Here is a 17,145-nt window from a genome sequence, read left to right on the forward strand (position 1 = left end):
TAAGTGATATTTCAGTCTAATAAGATTTATAACAAAATGGATCCTGTAGACAGAGTTTTATGTAAATAAAAGCATTTATCTTGTTCTTTCACTTACCTACCTACTATCTTGTAGTAGTAGTTTCTAAAACAGTTTTATATAGAGGCTACAGTTAATTGTAATGTCCTTCAAAGAAGTTGGTCGTACAAAAGCAAAGAAGGTTTTTCCAGATTGTTATTACTGTTGTTAAGATGCTGATGTTCTAGGTTTCTTGTTATGTGCCCTGCATCTGCATGTATCGACAAAATAATGTTTTTAAATACCCTTCATTTTCATTAGTGGCTCATTTTCATATACACACATTCACTACCTGCCACAAAAGTGTCTGTTACAAAAGGGGCACTGGAGAATGGAAGATGCTGGAGAATGCTGGACGTGTACCTGGGAAAGGGGATGTTGGTTACCCTTCTAGCTCTCGTTTTGACCAACTTCACTGCTCATTTAACCTCTGTATTCCTCGGTGTCCTCATCTGAAAGGAAATACTTTTTATACTCGTATTCCTCTGAATGTGGTTTTTGTTTTTTTTTTTTTTCCTTCTTAATTGGAGATGATGGCATTTTAAAGTCTGGCACAACAGGAGTATGCAATTTGCCTCTGTTGGGCTTATATCGGCAACTACAATACAGTTACGATAACTGCATAAGTTAGCTTAGTTACAATTATTATTTGGGTGCAGTCTGCAATAGATATGAAGACACTTTTCTATGGCTGCAATTATTATCTGCTGTCAGTGTTCGGCATTACTGCCTTTATTTACTGATTCTTCTCCAGATAAATCATGTTTCAGTTTGAGCAGGTGATAACGCTGAAGCATTTGAACAGGCACAAGATAAATAGAATTTGAAAAATAAAGTCACAACCATGTTAAAATTAAGAGTTTTAGTACCTGAGGCAAAGCTTGAAACAATTAATAGTTTTCTTTCAGCTTATATTCTTTTTATATTCTAAGTTCATTTTATATTCTAAGTCTAGAAACATGTGCTTATGTATAGCACATATTCAGGGTTAGCCCTTGCCAGAATAGATTAAAAAAAACCCCAAACAAACAAAACCCCCACCATTGTTTGAACTGATGATATGTACAAGTAATAAGAACACATACAAAACTGCCAGGTTTAAGTGTTGCACACAGCTTTCACTGACATAGTCAGCTTTTTATTTTGCAGGTCAAAGTTTAATAGACAAAACATTTTGAGAGGGAAGCTTTTGAAAAAGTTACAAAGTAGACATGACCTGTTTTGTCATAGACATGTGAATTCCCCTCTTGTGCCTTTATTTTCACTTTGTATAGAATGCTTATAAAAGGTCATCCCCTTTTAAGAAGCAACAATAATTTCTAATCACCTATGCTAAGTTCCATTCGATCTTTAAAAACCACTAGTTTTCCTGACACAGCCATGAATCTAAAATAATCACTATTAAAAATTAATTCTTTATTTATCCGGTTTTTTGTTGGAATGAAAATATTTTTCTCAATAGCTTTTTCAGTGTATCAAGAAAATGTGTGATATTATAATGATTGTGTAGGTATATAAGACTTTAATCGGCTTTTTCATCTGTGGTCTTTGTAACTTTTATCTTGAGACTCTTACTTTGCATTAGAAACTGTTATTTTTCACTTGACAGGATTTTTCAGGAGGCTGACATACAGAAGTGACTTAAAACCAGGTGTTGTCTGGTTTGCTGGGCTCTGTACGTATGAGAGGTCCTGGCTTTTACCTTTAAAGCTTCCACTGACTTCTGCTATGGCATCACAGTTTCACTCTTGGATGTGACCTGGACATCTCTGAAGTTTGTGGCTGAGACAGGCAGTTTTTCATGTCACTGAGTTGTACATGTAGCTATTGCTTAAATCAGTGGCTTCTAGGTAAAAATTTAATTTTGCTTCCATCCTACTAAAGCACTTACTTCTCCTATAACTGCTTCCTCCCATAAATTTCAGGCTTTTTTTACAATTTTTCTCGGTGCTGCTGTTGGTTCATTTTGAGGAGTAGCTGTGCAGCGACTACCCTCCGGTGTGCCAGAGTTTGCATCCTCCTATCCGAGGAGGTACAAGCTGTTGATGAGTGGCTGGGACAAGTGTGCTAATTGTTTTTCCAATTTTGTTCTCAATGTAAAAGAAGAGTTCAGTTTAAAACAGCAGTTGTCCTTTTTCTTTTCCAGCTGCCCTGGAGCATTGGGCTTCTCTAATCTCCAAGTTTTCTTGTACTGCTGGAAAGTTTACAGTTTTCTTCTTGCTACAGCTAGCTCCAGCCAGTATTTCTCTCTTTGTTTTCAATAATGCCTTGATTCTCTGCCCTTGAGTCCCCTTGAATTTTCTGATATTTCTGATCATGAGATTACCCATTTCCCATGCCTGTGTGAACCAGGTAACATCCCTATGCCTATTTGGTCTTCCCTGTCTTTGCAAGAGTAGCTTCCCTGTTATACAGAGTTCTTTGTTCACTTCTTTTAATAGTTTCTTATGTTGAAAATGTGTAATGCATTTTAAATTTTGAAAAAAACAGATGGCTAGTTAGATTTGGTGATAAAACAAGCCTGTGGTGCCAGTAAAACATCAATGTATTTAGCATTAATTTGCTCTTTAAAAGGGAAGAATGCCTGATAAAGCCTTTTATATCAATCAGTAGAGCCAAAAGACAATATCTTCCTATTAAGGTGAAGTATAGATTGAGCTACAGACTGTTGTGTTGGTTTTCTCATTGTGTGATGAGAACATATATCCATCGTCTAAGGAACTGAAAGTACACTTGCATTCAGTAAATTTATACTTGGAGTATGTCAGAAGCATAAATAGTCTTCCATATGTGTTGCTATTTAGTCAGCATAAGTATTTCTTTAGGACTTCATGCTGTAAAAAATTTAGGTCTGATCTGATCAAAAACAGTTACGAGTTTTAGTGTTAAGTAACATGTGTTTTTCAGTGGTTACAAGACATTACAACCCCTTTGTCCCCAGTAGGATGATATGCAGCTGACATTAGGTTTCACAGAACCATGTGAAAATAGATACAACTGCAGTCATTTTTGTGACTTGTTTTGCCTTGGTTTACTCATACTCAGATTTCTTGGGTATATGTTCACAAGTATGTATATGCAATGCTTAGCTGTACTTCCCTGTAATTAAATTTTTCTATTCACTGTGATTATGAGCTGTAAAATAGAGTGAAGAGAGAAGGAAAACATAAAAATGATTAGGTTAAATGTAACAAGGTAAACTAATGGCATTTCTGTTTCTTGAAAATTACAGGTACACACCAGTTACACACGTGTAATGTTGGTGTTTACAAAAAAAACCTCCACAACCAAATACCCCAAAGCCTCCAATATCAGTATTGGAATACCACTTTTCATTTTAAAAAGATGGGTCCCATCAGATTCTTTTGTTTCTTTATTTTCTGAAGATATTCAAAGGCTCTGAATTACCACATAAACGTTCAATGATTTCACTAAACTGGCACAGTAAGAAAGGTCCACAAACATTTTGAGAGAGAAAAAGATCTGTAAGTTTTATGGTACGTCCTTGAGATCAGGCTTGCCCAAGAGACATTCTGTAGATGAAAAACAAATTGACTCCCATCAGTTCCTAGAGAATCTCCTAAAGGACCAAGAAAACAAAAAATGTGGTAGTTGTAAGGTTTTTTACCATCCCTAGTTCACATCTGGAACCAATAATCTATAATATAGGGGCAAACTCAGAAACAATAAAAAGAAAGCTCCAACCTGAGATACTCTCCTGGGAGGTAATTTTAAGTTTGGAACATACTCAGAGAAGTGCTTGGCAGAGGAACTAAAGACCATTGAAAGAAGTTTTATGTTGTGTCTCTTGAAACAAAAATAAACTTAATGTACTTAAATTATCCCTTCAGACCTCAGGGTCTATATTACTATGTAATTCTTTTTTTTTTTTTTTTTTAATTTATTCCCTGTTGTGAATTGCCAGAGATTTCAACTAGGTATATGAAATTCATTCTTGTACCGTACTGGTTCACATACTTGGACTGATACAAATATTTAGCATAATAAGTCAACAAGTATTTTTCATAAGGGATTATAAAACTGAAGAAGTGAATGTAAAGGAAAATTATGCAGACATTTTTGCTTTGAGAGAATTTGTAAAAGTTGCTAGAATGCTTTGTTATGTTTTGGTTAGTTTTGTCAGGTCACTTGTGCAAACTCTTCAGTGTTTCTACTTAAATGAGAAGAGCTTTAGTTTCAGTGGAAGTATTTTCAGAACAGAAGAAGGTAAGTGGATCTCGAGGCCCCTAATACGATGTGTATAATACATGGGTGGAATTACAGCCAGCAACCACACAGGATGGTGGAGTGGGAGGGTTGGAACAGTAGCTTTGGCAATCACAACTTCAGCTGGAATACTGTTAATTCTGCTGTGGCAAGGAGTCAGTGCAGTCTGATATTTGAATCAATTGTTACAAGATATTAAATGTTCCCATACTGAGAAAATTACTTTCATTGAAATTGAAACAGGTTTCTCCTATTGCATTTGAACCCTTGGCAACCCAAAAAAAGTGTCTATCCAGAAGTTAAACATTTGAGATATCTTTCTTACAGTACAGAGGACAATGGAAAAGCATCTGATAATGAAGGGAAGGGAAAGAATATCCTCTAGAGGAGGTCTTCTAGCAGTGTGTGCACTACCAGTGATATGCAAGGCATTTTACAGTGCTCTATGAATGATACTTGGACAACCAAGTGTATTGTCATTCTCCAGGGATTAGCCTATGTTTTGATGCTAGTCGTGGTACCCACCAAAAATATTGGAACTGCCTCTCTTAATGTCTCTGCTCTTAGACTTCATGCTTCCAAAGTTTTTATATTGAAAAGCCTTTTGAGGAGTAAAAAATTGTTACAAATTGTTTTAAAAGACTGATTCTAACCTCCCTTATGAAATATCCATAAGAGTTATATTTTGCAGTTGTGATTAGAGTTTAGACCAAGATCAAACTCTTCCCTTTCTAGTCCCACACACTGAAAAAAGGTCCTTTACATTGAACTGGCATGAGGGGGGACAGATGGAGAAATAGAGGCAGAGATCCACATTCATGCAGCTGAGCATGGGAGACATGCATCATCAGGGGATTTTTCAAGAAGATAAGTCAGATTCTTCCTAACAGTCAGTGAGAAAGCGTTTCCCAATGAACTTATGTCTTCAGATTGATACCTTTATTATGATATTGATGAACTTAAATGTAGTTAATTGATTTGTGAAAGTTACAGGAGTAAGAATACCTTTGTATTACTTATTTTTGTGTTTTCTTTCTTGGTTTGGTTTTTAAATACTGCAAAGTGTTCTTGCCAATACTCTTAGTTCTGCATATCGTAAGATGACAAGAATGTTTTTAGGCAGCCATATACATAGCAAATTAATGTGTCTCATTTGTGCATGTGCAACATACTGAAATGTCAAGATTCTTCATTTCTTAGGCTAAGTATAAATATGTCTACATGCCAGAGATTTCAGAAAAGTAATAGTCTTGTCATGCTCTGATTGTAGCCAGAATGTGAGAGATGAAAGATTTTTGGGTAGATGACAAGATAGGCCAGTCCTGGATGGGCCAGTCCTGATGAATATGAACATTTCTTGTTGTGGCGTTTTGATCTCAACAATTTCAAGCAGTGGATCATAACTGCACACACTAGACAGAATATTTACAAGTGTTGGGCTTCTCTTTCACTGTTGGTTTTAAAGCCATCATTGAAAAGATCGATCACTGGCTTTCTCCTGCTATGGCTATTCTTTCTTTGATTTCGGAAAATGGGTGACAAGCTACTTGCAGTGAATGAAGCTTGATTCTGTAAGTGGTTTCGGGTAGATAGGTAAATATTTTGGGACATGTTAGTTTTCTAGAAGTTTTATTAGTCAGAGAAAGTATGTTTGAGAGAGGTGACGTTTTTGGTAGACTAGTTGGACTAGAACAAGTTTCACTCAGTTGACACTCCAACAAGTCCTGCCTCGTTATTCCATTCTGAGTTGTCAAGCCACCAGTATGGATGCAGGAGGCTGCTTAGTCTGTCTCACTATTTGTATCTTCTTTCAGTGCCTTGGTATTTTGATTTTGTAAGGTCTAAATGTTTCCCAGAAAGAAGGTTTCCAAGAAACAAGAAAGACCTTTTGCTGAACCTAGCAGTTAAAATTTAGGCAATTCTATCCGATAATATCTTCAGGAGACTATTAATCTTCCAAATTCTAACCTTTGGTTGTATGACAAAAAATTCAAGATTAGACATAAAGTAACATGTGAGCAATTACACTTGGCAGCCTTAGCACCTGTCTTTGGCCACAGTCATATACAAATGTAAAGAGCCTCAGATTTTTTATTGTTAGATATCCACTTAGACTAGAGACAGGCTAAAACTTGTCTGGCTTTGAGATGGTAATGGTTCAGCTAAAGACTGGAAAAAACCAGATGAAGGAAAAAATGAAAGAACAGTAAACTCCCTCTCTATTTCTTGTTCTTCAAATAAACTTTTAAAAGAAAATCAGGCATTTCTTAGCCTTTTGTGGCTTTGAAATTTGGAATTTCAGAAGCAGTAGTGTGTCTGGATACTTTTATAGGAGAAAACAGACAAAGGAAGACTTGTCCAGTGACTAGAATTTCTTGGTCTTTAATAATTGCTCTGAGTCTAAATGGATGGGAAACTCAGGGTTGGGGGATGAACTGCAAAACTTACATATAAAAATACAAAACTCTTCAAACAAGAATGAGTTTGGTGAGATTGGGGCTGGTTTACTTGATTTTTTGTGGTTTTTTTTGGTGTGGAGGTTTTTTTCTGGGATTTTTTTTTTTTTTTTTAGAATGGTCTCTGAAACTAGAAGTCATAATGATTAGTATTCAGAGTTGTTGTAGTACTTAAAAGGTTAGTCAAGTCCTGCTGATTTAAGAGTTGTACAGTTTCACAGGCTTTGTCTATATCAAGAAGATGAAATGGGTGTGGGAAAGTAATAAACATGCAAACTGAATAAATAACAGCAGCAAATGTCATACGAGGTACAAGATAATGCCTTTTTGTAGTCTTAGGAAGATAAGTTAGGCCACAGACCTTTGCACTGAATTTGCCTGTCTTCAGAGTCCATTGTCATTTAGTATTATTTTTGGTATCATATTGTTGTAGACTGAAGATTTTCCTTTTGACTAGAGAAGGTCTTGCTATGTCCTGTTAATGGAAAGTGTAAGGTCTTTAAGTTGTCCAGGAGACACAGGTCTTTTCTTGCCTGGCTGCATTCGGAACTGGGGGCACAATAAAGGGGATCTAACGGTGTTGGTGTTAGTGCCCATTGCACTTTCTATAGCAGAGTAATTAATACCAGGGATAGCAGATTTGTCTGCATAGTGTAAGTACTGCTTTTCCTAATGCTTGGTGCTCTCAGCTCTTTTTAAATACCAAAATCACCATGGACTGAAATAATTACAACACATAGAAATGATAATATTCCTCCTCCTTTTTCTTGCCCTATTTCCTTGTATCTTTTCCTTTCTTTTCCTCCCTTATTTTTGAAACAAACAAGGAAATTAAGTACCAAAACTCCATTAGTGCAACATTGCAGTTGAGAATGAAACTGTCAGGGTAACTGCTTATGGTTCCCACAACAATCATAACTAGGCTAAATTGCATAAAACATAGAATATAGCAATACGGAATATTTTTTATAACACATTATGCATGCTGTGGGAGCCATCACTTTGAAAATCTTGACTTCTGTGTTTTTAAAATCTCTTTTGAAATGTAACATTAATGTATTTTTTTTCCTTTTGCATGCAAATTTTTTTTCTCTGCCCACTGGTGATAAAAATCAGGTCATGAATGCCATCCTGTTATCCCTGTGAACACTGCATAGCAACCTCCTTCATTTAATGGAAACTGATACAAGAAGAAATAAATAACAGTATGTAGCAAAATGAAAAGGCTAAAACAGTGAGCTCCATTATAGCCACATTGCATCTCAGTACATTCCAAATGATCTCTGATAAATGTTTTTAGATAAACAGATTGAAATATTACTTTCTTGGCTTACAGACACACGTAAAAGGATACTTAAATTACATTTCTGTTTGGCGGATGTGTAGCATCATGCCATTTTGCAATCCAGCAAGCCTTTGGTTCTTGTACTGCCATACAATTAACAGTTTCTGTGCCAAGGCTACACCATGTAGATACCAGGAATGTTATTAAAACCCTGAACTGAGCAGAAGTAAACTTGCAATGATTGCTGAAGCTGACCTCACCAAGCTGCTATGGCAGCATAGCAAGTCTTGCTCTGTTCACTTGTCTAGTGGTGGGACTCCTGAGCAGTAAGTCATCTCCTTTTAGCCTGCTTTCAGTCTCATCCTTCTTTTATCATGTTTGATTTGATCTTAACACTTGAATGTTTTAGCTGTCAGACAAATGAAGACTTTCATATGTAATGTACAGAACCAGAAAGATTGATCGGAGGCTGGTGATGCAAGGGTCTGATTATTTCTGCTCAGTTGAAGAAGATAGTTTCATTTTCAGAGTCAGCATTACTGTAATTCTTCAGGTTTTCTACCATCCTCCTCCTCTTACGACTCCCATTTAAATTAAGAGGAGTTTTTATAGAGCAGCAGGATGATTTGTAATCAACAGCCCGGTATTACATTTACAATAATTTTGGTTAATTTGCTATAATTGGAATTCAAGTGCAGAAATTTTGTTTAGTTGTATCTTATGATAAGAAACTGTAATTTTCATAAGGGTCTGTGATATTTTGGTGTCCAGGTGTCCTTGGAGGTTAATGAATGTTTAAGAGTCTTTATTCTATTTATTATTATTATTATTTACTTTTTAGTCTGTATTCTGATTAACAGAATGCTAATAGGAGTTTTACAGTTTTAGTAGATATTTGGTTTTGTCCCTAAATATACTTACTGCATACTTATATTGACTGGTGGACTTGTTTCCTCTATTATGGTAGCTCCAAGCAGCTCCTGTCAAAATGTGGAGGATACTGGATAAACACAGATTAAAAAGTATTTCCCTCATCAAACAGGATGCAACCGATTTTATTTGGTAATTCTAGTTAAAATGGCAAATTAGGCTTTAAAAGCAACTACAGCTTTGCATGGCTTCACAGGTGTTAATCTTGAATGCTGATAATCTTGAATTGGTGCTGGAAGGTGTACTGTGAGACAGTAGATCTGACAGGCACAGCTTCAGGACTCCTTGTTTATAGGTCAAGATGAGGTTTACTTTTAATAAACCCAACTATTTTTATGATCATATTCTAACAGGGACGTCCTAAATTGTACATTTGTTTTCTGTGAGCTGGCTGTCGTAACTCAACAGCGCTTTTAGGAGAAAAAGATTCAGAAGAGGAGTAGAAAGAAGAGAGAAGTATTACTGTTCCTTGGAGTTTTGTGCATTTAATTCTCTGATGCAAGAAGTATCCCTTAGATGTAACAATCATAGGCTTGAGGTGGGTTCAGATCTCCCTGCATGCAGGATTTTCTGAAGGATCAGGGCTTTTCTGACAAAATCCTCAACTTGAATCAAACCTGGTTTTACTGGTAGTGTTGAACCTTTAACATATTGGACTGAAGGGTGTAGTTATAGGAGTTGCTGGTGGACCCGTGCTTGCTCCTTCCTAAATGATGGATATTTTCTAAAGATAAGTTACTATGCCATGTAAAGGACAACCTGTACAGTGCCCTTAAGTTCTCTGACTCATGACAGCTGTGGATCTAATTCCAGCACTGAACTTACTGCTAGATACTTTCTTTTTTTTGAGGTATGCAATGATTTTACTAACTTTCTTTTCTGTTGGGCTTCTAGAAGATGAAACTTGTGAGATTATTATGTGTATGTAGTACATGCGTATAAAAGCCAATGTTTATCTGTAAGAGCTGTGAAGTATCACATGTGTGGCATAGAAGCCATGGCAATAGGAAAAGGAAAAAAGTTCAACCCAGTTAATCCTGATCGGCATAAAGCAACTCAGCAGACATTCTGGAACTGTGAGTGTTAAGGAGAAGAGAGAGAACATTTCTCAGAGATACAACTATTTTAATTGAATTATTTTGGAAAATAAGTGAAATCTCTTAAGGCAGCTGAAGTTAGTATCAAATATATTTTGTTATAGAGTTAGTTTTTCAAGTCCTCTCTTAAGTTTGTTTTAAGATATTACCATAACTTTTATACTGTCAGATGATTACTCATTTAGTCACAAAGATGTTTCTTATGGTAACAAAAGTTTTGGTATTTTTGTCTGGAATTTTTTCATTTCCATAACAGAGTGAAAATATTCGCTCAGTCGTATGGATTTGTTTGAAAGTCATGAATAGAAAGTTAAGTAATTCTCTAGCAGAGTTGCTAGTATGTGGTTATTTACATGTACTTCTACTGGTATCTGCTAAAACTTGGAATATCTGTAAGATTGCTTATACTCTGCACCTATATATAACAACTCCCTGGGTGTTTTAACCACATTTTGAAACAGAGTATATCTGCTAGGGGATATACTAGTAGAAGGGGAGAGAGTGTTTGATTTTTTTTTTTTTAATTATTACTCATAAACTGAATTTCATAATTGTGTGATTTTTAATATTTAGCACTTATAATACTGTTTGTGGAATAATTACTTTGCTTTATTCTTCTCTGTGAAACTGCAATTCTCTTTCCCTCTTCTCAGTGTTTCAAATTGTGCGGCAGATACAGGATTTTAATCTGTATTTGATCCAAAAGATTTGTTTTGCTGTAGAGTGTCATAAATTAAGCAAAGCATACACTAAGCTACTGCTTCTATTGTCATTTGTGGAAAGTTCTCAGGCATTTAATTTTTGATATCAGAAGAAAAAGGCATAAATTCTTGCCATTGCACTTTGACATGTTACAGTGAAACATGCAAAGGATAAGGTCTTTTTTTGTTAGGAAGGGTCATTTGCAAGAAGGATCACAGTTCCTCAGAACTGGACTTACAATGACAGAGGTCGTTATTGAGTTGCCCTTTCTCATAGTTGTTTCATGTTTCATCAGCCTTTGAAAATCTTGAAGGCATCAAGATAAATCCTGAGGCTCAAATAGCATAGTGTTACCTATGAAGAAGTAATTAACCAGACATTGTGTTTTACACAACACAGTGGTTTCAGTTCTTGGAAGGGAAAGGTCAACCTAGACTCAAAATATGGTTAAATAGGTGAAAAATACTTAATTCGCAGATGGACTTTTTAAAATGTTTAGATGGAAAAAAAAAAAGTCACTGGACCACTATGATATACATAAGCAGCCAGTATGAAATTTCAGTTACAGAATTTAGGGCAACTGAATTTCCAAAGTACTCATTAAATTCTGAAGTCTTAGAGGCATCTTCTTGAATTTTTATGAAACCATTTTATTTTTCCAAAAACTTTTAAATGAAGGTCCTGTTTAACAGTTTCATTTAAGGGCCAGACTGGGATGCAAGTCTGGAAATACACCTTTACTTTAAAGAATATCCAGTATCTCTCAATTTGTCATAGTCAGTGAAGTCCTACCACCCCCATTTTTCTTCTTCAGAATTCATACAATATATTCTCCTCTGCCATTTTGGTGTTGTGCTTGATAATCATATTTTTGTTTACTCTCTGATACTGAGCACATAAAAAATGTGATGATATGGCCATTCTGCAATGGAAATCAAATGTATTGCAGGCTGTAGAGCTTTGGTCCCACACCTCTCTCCTGTATTTTAAGTCTCAGTATTTTTAGATCATTGATGTAGTTAGTGGTTTTTAGTGCCAAGTAAGACAGATTGTTTCACAGCAGGTAAACACAATTTTTGATATTATAGAAGTTTTCTTAAAATCATATTTGAACTTGTGGAGACTTCAGTCTGTATAACAAGATTTAAAGTACTCAAAACCTTACTTTTTTTTTTTATTTGTTTTTTGAATGGCCTTTTGAATTAAATATATATATATATTTTCTAGCTTAAATTTAATAGCACATTTCCTTGGAGACATTGGCTTGAATATTTGATTTCTTCCATGTATTCAGTGCTCTTTTATTAGTTCGTGTATCATGAAGCTTTCAGGCTGGGTGTATGTGGAGTGGCCAATTACATTTTTGACAAAAGTGCTTAGCTCTTTCTCATAAATATGTCATAATTTCTGCCCTGAAAAACACAGTCAGACATTGAAACACTTTTTTTGCCTTTTCTTTTGTTCACAGTATCACAGGGAGCCTGGAATTGCCCACTGGAAAAGGCAAACATTATGTAGAAACCACAGGGTTTCTGGCAAGATCTTTTCAAGCCAAAGCTGCAAATCTATGAACTGGCGTTGCCTGTTCTGTAAACCTGAGCTTCTGCCTTTTCTCTCTTGACTATTGTAACTGTAGCTGAAGAGGATTTTTTCCTATCTCTGGCCATTAGGGTGGCAGTATAAATACCTGATTGGTATTTTATAGTTGAATGTTTTTGTTTGTTTCTTCAGGAATTGATTACAATGTGTAGCATATTGTAATGATGCTTCTAAGGAGGAAATGTGTTGTATATCAGTACACACCTTAGGATGGGTTTTAATAGAGAGGGAGGATCTCTATTTCTGCAGATGGCAAGGGAATTGACAAAAGGTCAGCCTTGATTTGTTATTTCTACAAGTGAGCAAAAGTTGAGGATATTTGGCACTTTAGTGCTTGGAGCATTGTGCAGAAATATGTAATGGTTTCATTAGCTTTTATAACATGCATTTAATCATTAGGCATTTTGACTTCTAACTTATAATTGGCATTTTTCTTAATTTTCTTTTGAAACCATGACAGTATAGAGTGTTGAATAAAATCCATAGCATGCTTAAGGCTTCTATTTCTAATGTGTGGTATTTATTACTTAACTGCATTGCCTGAGACCAGACAAACTTGTAACCAACAAAATAGGATTAATGTATTTTCATAAAGTACAAATATGTGTATATTCAAATGTAAAGAGATATAAATAAATATACATTTTTTATAGATATTTATATCTGTTATATGTGTTTATGGTTTCTCTGTAGTATTAGGACAGAAAGATAATGTTTCTGTCCTAATTTTCTTTTTCTTCAGAAGGTTTTCAAACAGTAAGAAAAAGGGGTTGTGGATCCGATATGAAAATATAGTCCTTAGGAGAGACAAGGTTAAAAATGGGAGATCTCCAGACTTGATTGAAAACTATGAAAATCTTGTCCATACATCATGTAAAATTTTAGACAGAATAGCAATGTATAGCAAAATAAGTGTACTTGATGAGACTTGTCTGTGTAAGCTGTTCTCACTGGATATTGCTCTCCTAATTCTACTAATACACAAAAGAAGTCATCAACAAATAATTTATATTCCAGTATATTTTCTGATAAATACAATCAAAGAAATTTTAGGAATGTTCCATTGTTGATAAAGATAAATTAATAAAATGGTGTATTAAAAAGCATAAAATCATTTTGGACTGGAAACTCTCAAAGGGTGTATCTAGCCTTTATTGGCTTTAATAGAAGAGACTTGTTTGGAATGTGAGCTTAGAAAACTTACTCTGCATTGAAACAAGCTTGATACAAATTGTCTTTGAATATGGAGAGTATAATTGCATTTTTTTCTAAGCAGCAAAGTGTGTGGGGGAAATGTCTCGTACTGTATGATGGGGTTTTTTTGGTTTTGTTTTTTAACCTTAATAGCTTTTGGTCTTTTTACTGGAATTAAAATTTTTCCTTTTGCTGCAGGCTGGTTTTGTTTCAGAAAATGGTATTAGGACAAACAGGAATAGCTACTATGTTTATTCCAGTAATCAAAATAGATTTTTGGAGGGAAATAATGTGGATTTTTTTCTTTCAGTTCTTATTTGAAATCTCTTTGCTGTTTTGCAGTCAGTGTTTGTCTGCTAAGGCAATTCTAGTTGTTAAGCTCAGGTCTGTTTCATCAGCATAATGCTGCTTTGCTCTTAGCAATTACTTTCTTTCAGGATTTGCCAATTAAGCTAGTGCTAGTAAAAATGCACCTAATTTGTCAAGAAATGGCAGGATGAAATATAGGGGATATTATAAAAATTGGGAAAGAAAAAAATCAGGATAAGCATATGTGAGACTCAGTGATACTTGGACAGTTCCTGATGCTTTTTCATTCTGTTTATGCCTTCTGGTGATGTTAGAAGAAGTGTAAAGTAATTGGTCATAAGTTATGGGCCATCTAATTTCTGATTGTTATGTATTTTAAAATACTGTGCTAGTAGTGTACTAAATTGTTTTCTTTCTTTTGTTTAGGGATTTAGTGGTTTTTTTTTTTCTCCCTGGACTCAGCTGGTTTGTGTTTGCTTATTAGTGAATGAGGAAAGATGGCTTGTTTATTACCTGAAGTCTGGTTAGACTGAATTATTCAAAGGCATATATGCTCAAAATGCAAATGTGTGGTGCTTGGGTTTTCTAGTCAAGTCCTTAAACTTTAGGAGGAACTGAGTAAAGAAATAAATTTATCTTGCAGTTCCTGTGTGTAAAGCAAAATAGGCTTAATCCATAGTTACCTGAGAGAATAAAAATGGCAAAGACGAGGAATCAAAGGAAGAAAGAGTAGGGATAACTTGAATTAGAGAAACTAAAAATGTTTCAAGAACTTCTGCATTAAACTCAATTATGTGTGTATATTCTAGTCAAATTTAAATTAATGTAAACTATATATTCTCTCAGATTTCATTATGTGTAGCAGTTTATCATGAAATAACACGATCTGTTTTAATTATCTCAGCCTATGCTGGATATCTGTAGCCCCATCAGTTCAGTCTGTGATGGCTCCCAGACCCTGCAGTAGCTCTGGTTGCCCTCAGTGCTGCTGAGACCCCTCTGTGGGGAACCCAGGCACATTTGTGCTGTGCTGGTGATCAGTGTTTCATATAGAAACAATAGTATTGCTTCTGGGATGTCCTTGTGTTATTTACTGTCTTTAAACTGGCTTTAGTGTTTGTGGAAATGGAGCTCCTCTAGTGCATTTACCACTGCCTGTTGATAGGTGGAAGAACATCTGTGTCCAGAGTGCAGTCCTGGTGAAATGGGAGGAAACATTGAAGCAGCCTGTCAGTGGTTAAAAAAATAGATTAGATGTAGATAGTAATGATAGTAGTGTAGACCTGTTTAACTGACAATTAAAAGGAATGGGCTTCTTTAAACCTAACAACAAATAATGAGGTGATGTAGTTATTTCCTACAGGAAGACAAAAGTGTTGAGAAATTAGTAAAGCTAATTAATCCTAAGAATAGCTATTGACACAACAAGAAAAATGTATGAAGTAGTTGATCTGTACAATGGGGTAATGGAGAATATGTCCTGGCAAGGCAGTGAGATTATTGAGCATCTTTACAATAAGATTTCTAAAGCATTCTCCCTAGACTCCCTCTAATTGTAAAAGAACGCTATCAGTCTCTTAAGAGGATTCTGTGATATAATTATCTTTGATAGCTGAGAAATAGATCTGATGATCTGGGAAGATGAGTTTCAGTCCCTCTTTCCTTTTGAATTGTGTACTTTCTGATGTTGGCTATTGTTTTCATTACAGGATTTAAGGAAAATGACTCTTGTGTATTTCAAGGAGACTTGTGTACATTGAAAGGGTGGCTAGGAAGCTCTCTGTCCCTGTATTTGTAGTCACAAGTGCTGTGCTATTTCCCACCACCTAACAGTGAGACCAGTTAATTTAATGACTTTGATTTTAGGGAAATTTGTTGGGTTTTGTTGGGGAATGAGATGCAATTTGGCGTATGGGTTTGAAATGCATGAGGCGATGTTGAAGGCTGGGCTAAAGCAAACAAGTCATTCCAGTGGTACTGATTTGTACATCTGATTAGCTTGTTAAAAGTTTGGGTGTTACTCAGTTCCTACTAAACTTGGGTGATTGACATTTATTAGCCAGATCATTCAAAGCCTCATATCTTTTCATGATAATCCTGGAAGACTTCAAATGATCATTGTGACAGATAAAAGAGCGTTTTTTTCAGACCTTTTCTAAAGTATTAAAGCAAAGCAGACTCTCCCTAAAGGCCATCTATATTTATTTTCCTGGGTAAAGCTTCTAGCTTTGCAGAAAAACAACAAACTGGAGGGAACATCATTATTACTTGGCTAAAGATGATGGCATTGACATGAGGTCATCTGATAGAGGATTAAAGTGGAAAAATATTGGTGGCAATCTGTTAAGAACAAGAGGATCCATTTGAAAAAAGGAATCGGGTGTAAACCACAAAAAGTTGATTTGCTTCTGGGTTTTTTCTTTGGTTGTTAAACTCTTCTCATTCTTGCTGTCATTTTTAAATACCGGGTTTCACGTGCAGACTGGGAGGAGAGCCAGTTCTATTCCAAAATAGATGCTTCAGCTGGGATGCTGCTCCGTATCATCTAGTTACCTTTTAAAAGACAACTGGTTGTTGCATAAGGTCTCAAATCTAGTCCAATATATTTCAATCTGCCCTGTTTTCATCAAATTTGACCACCATTGGCACTGATGATAGATTGCTGGTCCCCTTGAGATTGGTCAATGGCCATTGTGCTGTTGCTTGTACGCAGATACTCATGTTTCTGTAACTGTGGAAAAAAAAAATATTGTCTGCTGACAGTCTCTGCTAAAGTGCCGTTATTGGATGAGCCTAAATGACTTTTTACGTGAAAATGTCTGTGGCACGTAGGAGCAGAAAATAAATATAGGCAATCACTCTATCTGTTTTTTTAGTGATGATGAAGAGGGGACAATATGAAGACAAAATTCTCTTAGATTTGCTTGATGGTAGAAACTGGAATATTTAAGTAAATGTCAAATAACTGGAAGTTTATGCTTTAGACCTTGAGAGTTTGTCAACATTGAAAGTTGTGTCTCCTAATAATCTTACCATAATAATACCATAGTCTGTTTCCAGTGGTTTCCAGGAGTCTGATGAGTGAGTTAGCAATAATGAGTCAAACCTGTCTTGTATGAATGAGGTATATATCACATAGTGGAAATCATGACTGACAGCTCTGCTTCCAGCTCGTGGGGTCTTACCTGCAAACCATTCATGAAAGTGGAGAATCACTATGGCATGAGAAGGATCCTGGTGTGTGGATATGGCCTGCATCAGCCAGTTTTCAGTAACAGGATCCATTCAG

At 35.6% G+C, this 17,145-nt stretch overlaps 1 protein-coding gene across 14 annotated transcripts in view; it reads left to right on the forward strand.

Annotated features, from left to right (window-relative positions):
- ARPP21 (cAMP regulated phosphoprotein 21) overlaps window positions 1-17,145 on the forward strand; it is a 196,569-nt gene that overhangs the window by 70,198 nt on the left and 109,226 nt on the right. The window contains exons 1-2 of one of the 14 annotated variants that reach the window (XM_032703288.1): window positions 9,962-9,975; window positions 11,173-11,178. The exons of the other annotated variants lie outside the window; for them this stretch is intronic. The gene's annotated coding sequence lies outside the window, so the exon portion shown is untranslated. Of the gene's footprint in view, window positions 1-9,961; window positions 9,976-11,172; window positions 11,179-17,145 lie in introns of those variants that run through there. 14 annotated transcript variants of the gene reach the window in all.

This window comes from Chiroxiphia lanceolata, chromosome 1, assembly GCF_009829145.1.
Source record: "Chiroxiphia lanceolata isolate bChiLan1 chromosome 1, bChiLan1.pri, whole genome shotgun sequence".
NCBI lineage: Eukaryota > Metazoa > Chordata > Aves > Passeriformes > Pipridae > Chiroxiphia > Chiroxiphia lanceolata.